This window comes from Macrotis lagotis, chromosome 4 (genome assembly GCF_037893015.1).
Source record: "Macrotis lagotis isolate mMagLag1 chromosome 4, bilby.v1.9.chrom.fasta, whole genome shotgun sequence".
Classification (NCBI taxonomy): Eukaryota; Metazoa; Chordata; class Mammalia; order Peramelemorphia; family Peramelidae; genus Macrotis; species Macrotis lagotis.
Genome location: NC_133661.1, coordinates 69,568,427 through 69,573,834, shown reverse-complemented (window position 1 = coordinate 69,573,834; position 5,408 = coordinate 69,568,427).

The following is a 5,408-nucleotide window of genomic DNA, read 5'->3' as shown; positions in this document are numbered from 1 at the left end:
TGTAAGACTTTCCAGGTTTTTTGGAAATCCACCTGCTCATCATTTCTTCCAAAACAACATCATTCCATCACATTCATATACCACAACCTGTTCAGCCATTCCCTAATTGATAGGAATCCCCTCAGTCTCCAGTTCTTTGCCACTACAAAAAGAACTACTATGAATATTTTTGTACGTGTGAGTTTTTTTCCTTTTATTTTTTGATCTCTGGGTAGTAGTGTTGCTGAATCAAGGGTATGCATAGTTTTATAACCCTTTGGGTATAATTCCAAATTGTTCTCCATAAGTGTTGGCTCAGTTCACAACTCTATCAACATGTATCAATTGGAGTAGTAGTCTCTGATCTCTGATAGAAATTCTATATATCGAGAGAATTAGAGGTTTATGTAGAAATACATAGCTAATAAAGCACTGGCCTTGGAGTCAGGAGTACCTGGGCTCAAATCTGGTCTCAGACACTTAATAATTACCTAGCTGTGTGGCCTTGGGCAAGCCACTTAACCCCATCTGCCTTGCAAAAAAAAAAAAGAAATACATAGATAGCTACTTGAGGGTAGAGACTATTCCTTTTTTGTTTTTGCATCTCTAGAACCTAGTACAGTGTCTGGTGTCTAGTACATAGTAGGTGTTTAATTATTGTTGAATGTCATCATCTCAATATAATGAAGTATTGTTGCATCACAAGTAATGGGGAATATGAAGAATTCAAAGAATTCTTGCATGATTTGAGTGTGTAAAGCAAGAAGACCTGGGGGACAATATACACAAGGGCTATGTAATTTAAAAGAAAATATTAAAAGGCAATCAACTGTTTTACTGTAATGACTAAATTCACTCCTTGAGAGCTGTTAATATGACTTCTTTCAATAGAAAAGCTAGAAATTTGTTCCCATTTGTGAAGTTTGTTTAGAAGTTTCTTTTATTTAGGACCAGGATGGAGGTGGACATAAAGGGGAAATGACTGTCCTTAAAACAAAAGGCATTGAAGTAACTGATCAATCATAGATGGACCCACTGTACAATGACCCCTACATCATGATATCATTTTGGTCCTTTTCATGAACAAAGGGCAAATAACATCAGTGTGACATGAATTAGAAAGATTCAATAGGAGGAATAGATAGAGAAGCAATAATTAGAACGCTCCTCCTCTTAAGTTACCTTACTGATAAAATAGCCTTGGCATTTATTAGGCTTAATGACAAGAATTTGGATTGTCAGGTGACTATATAGACTCAGTATCTGCTTCTGGAGTCAGTTAACATTTATTGTTGGCCTGGGATGAGGGTGTCAGTCTGTGAATATATGTATATGCATGGGGATCAGTCAGGTGTTGAAAGATGGAAGAAATTATGCAAACATTCTCTGTTAGATATATTACTAATCTGATATACCCCCACTAAACATACTATTTGATATCTTTTCAAAAATGAAATTGATTGTATCTTAAGAGGAAATAACTTTTCTGATGTAAAAGGAACTTCTGAAGTTAGGACATTGACTAATCAGAACAAAGGTCAAAATAATATCATATTAAACAAACACTAAAGATAAGAAAACACTGAGTAATTGAAACAACTTTATTCTGGCCTATTCAAAGTATTCAATAATGTTGAAAGGTGGGAACTAGGAAAAAGCAAATACACACACACAAACACACACATATACCTTGACTATCACTATTTCCTAAAAAAGTTTAACCAATTGTAAAACAGACATCACAATGAGGAGGGAAGTTTATAAGCTAACACACATTGTTAGCTTAGATTAACACTGTTTTAGAATGTGAAACCATTTGTAAATTTAACAAGGATGGCAGATTTTAAAAGTGAAAAACTGATAACAGAAGTTAGTTGGCAGAAAGTTTAGCATGAAACTCAATTTACACCACCTCCATCCCCCCCAACCCAACAATACCAGATGAAACTGTCAGAATGAAAGGAAATGGAATAAACCAAATGGAAAAAATTAATTAGAATAAACATTTCATACTTTCTATAATCCATGGGAATTATTCTGATTAATATGCTTCCATAACAATCTTATTTTTTTTTTATTGTTAATGACTGAGGAACTACTACAATATTTGAACTCTCAGTTTCCAAAGGGTTTTATGAAAAGGCAGTCAAAGAATAGCCAGATCACAGCCATATATTCAGCAGGAACTATGTTGGAAACAACAGAAGCTTGAAGGTCTTAAGTAATCTTTACAAGCACTGCAAAAGAGTGGGAAGTGGGGAATCACAGATGATCTTAAAAGCTGTAACTGAAAGAACTTCAGTAATTGTTTTAGTTAGGTGGCTAAGTAGTGACTTGGATCAGGAAAATTTGAGTTTAAATTCAATCTTAGGGGCAACTAGGTGGTGCAGTGGATAGAGCACCAGCCAGGAGTACCTGAGTTCAAATCCGGCCTCAGACACTTAATAATTACCTAGCTGTGTGGCCTTGGGCAAGTCACTTAACCCTGTTGCCTTGCAAAAAAAAATTAAATTCAATCTTAAATACTTAGAAGCTATGTGACTGAATAAATCACTTAGTAATCTACCCAGATGACTCTAGAGAAGAAAGTGAGGCTGGTGACTCTGCAATCAATTCACTTGCATGTCATGGTATCAATCACTGTAAATAATAGCTTTCTTTCTTCCCCTTCTTTTTTTCCCAGTTCCTTTTCTTCCCATACTTGTGGGTCTTCTGCTCAAAGTACTTGCCAGCTTAGTAATATTTCTTGGGGTTTATAGGTCCCTAATCACTCTGGCTCTGTCTCAGGCCAAGCCCACTGTTTGGGCCTGGGTGGATTCAGAGTGAATATAAATGGTGACTATTTATCTTTTGACCAGAAACCCTAAGGGTCTTCCCCTCCCAGAGTAGTTTTCTTTTCTTTTCTTTCTTTTTTTTTTTTTTTTTTTGACTATGTAAAAAGTGATCCTTCGGCTTCTTTTCTTTCTTTCCTAGTTTAATCACTGAAAAAAAACCCTGAGGGGCTTAACCCTCCTAGTTTAATCACTTTTTGAAAGGTGTCTATCTCAGTTTCTTTTCCTCTCCTCTCAAATTTAACCTTAATCACTGGATGGGCTTGGCTCAGTCAAACCATGACCTGGGAAGGACCTAACTTTAAAGGTCAAGATCTTTCTGGTATCTAGGGTGATCTTCAGTCTTGGTCCATATCAGGTTACTGGACCCAGAGGAATCTGGAGGAGAAAGTGAGGCTGGTGACTTTGCACAGCCCCTCCTCACTTAAGTCTAATTCATTTTTGTGGCATGGCCTCATCTCCCTAAAATCATGATCTTCTAAGAAGGAAAGACAAACATCATTCAAGAGACGGAAATAAGAGCACTTTCATCTCAAAGTTATTGTGAGGGGGGAAATGAGGTATTTGTAAAGTGCTTTGTGAACATATAAATGCTAGCTAGCTCTTATTATTGCTGTAAAAGATACATGAATATGGTTTGTAACCTTGATGAAAATAGGAGAAAGGAACAGGAAGACTTTCACAATCTCTGTAGCCATCTCCTAAAATTTTGTTCTTAAAACTGTTATTTTTATATTACTATTCTTTCCCCCTCCCACCTATAATAAGGGAAAACAGTTAAACAAAATAACTGATATAGTTACAAGTTAGGTGACATTTTGCCTTGGTAGGTTCACTCTGCCCCACCCCAATTCTGCTGAGAAAAGGGAAATAATAAATCATATTTGATTATCTGTTTTTTTGGGGTTATTTGTTTTGTTACTCAGAGTTTAGAATTTAAGCTTGTTATCTTTTCATTTATATTACTGTAGTCATTGTGTATAGCTTTATGACTTTTTATTCAGCATGCACCATTTGAGATAAGTCTTACCAAGTTTTACTGGATCCCTTATAGTTATCTCTTACTATGCAAAACTGTTCTATTACATTATATGAGTTTGTTCAGGCTGTACCCAACCGGTGGCCACTTTGTTTCCTGTTCTTTGTTACTAAATATTTCGCATATGTTGAATATTTTGGCATATTAACAAATTTGTGTCTTTTGATTTTTTGGGGATACATGCCTTGAAGTTCAAAAGGATACAGTTTAGTTAATTTAGCAAAATGTATCTTCATTGTTCCATAATTTACTAAAAGGTGAAGAGAATTCAAGATCCTTTCGCGAAATGTTTGACTAGTTTAGAACAAAACCGGTTTGAAGACATTTAGAAGAAATGTTTAAGATAAAAATAAAATGAAAATATAACAAGCAAAACAAGGAGAAAGATGGCAGATTCTAAAAGTGAAAAAAGAACTTAGTCTTTAACAACACTTTAATTATTGCCTAGCTAGGCATAAGATATTCATACACCAAAGGTGGTCTGTGCCAGGACAAATGGAAACCAGGTTCCCTATTACAGGTTAAGATATTTTCACTGGGTTCGAATCCGGTCTCAGACACTTAATAATGACCTAGCTGTGTGGCCTTGGGCAAGCCACTTAACCCCGTTTGCCTTGCAGAAACCTAAAAAAAAAAAAGATATTTTCAGATAGTCCCTGTTTGGGGAGGGAAGGATGCTGCCTTCAGCGTGATTCTCCACTGAGAATCCTCCAGGATTCCAGCAATCCTCTATGGCTGCAGATTTTTGAATACTAAGATCTCAGAGGCAAAGCTGCGGGAAGTCTGTGGGGAGGCTGCGGCGTGTTTTCCAAGATGAAGGTGAGAAAAGGTGTGAGCCACCTTCATCCAGGACCCGCAGCAAGGCCGGCGGGCTGGTCCCGGGAGGAAGTGGTCCAGGGCCGGTCCCTGAAGGTGGCACGGCGGAGAGCGCACGGGCCCTGGAGCCAGCAGGGCCGGAGGTCCAGCGCGGCCTCGGACACTTAGGGGTGACCTGGCCGTGCGGCCGCGGGCGCTTGCAAAAACTAGGGTATCTGGAGGACAGCGGGGGGGCGCGGCCCCGCTTGCTGCGGCCTCCGGCTCCGGCCAGGCCCCGGCTCCGGCCAGGCCCCGGCTCCGGCCAGGCCCCGGCTCCGGGCAGGCCCCGGCTCCGGCCAGGCCCCGGCTCCGGCCAGGCCCCGGCTCCGGGCAGGCTCCGGCCAGGCCCCGGCTCTGGGCAGGCTCCGGGGCCCGCGGGGCGCTTCTCGCGGCCTCCGGCTCCGGGCAGGCCCCGGCTCCGGGCAGGCCCCGGGTCCGGCCAGGCTCCGGCTCCGGCCAGGCTCCGGCCCGGGCCGCGCTCCCCGCGCTCCGCGCTCCCCGGCGCCGGCCTTGACCTTCCCCGAGCGCGGGCCACGTGACCCGCGCCGCCGCCGGGAGCATGCGCAGCGCGGCGCCGCCCGGCCCGGCCCGGCCCGGCCCGTGACGGGGACCAGGAGGCGAGGGCGCGGGGCCGGCGGCCGCGGGGAGGCAGAGCGCAGAGGGCAGAGCGGGCACCGGGCCCCCGCGGCCCCCGCCCGCCGCTC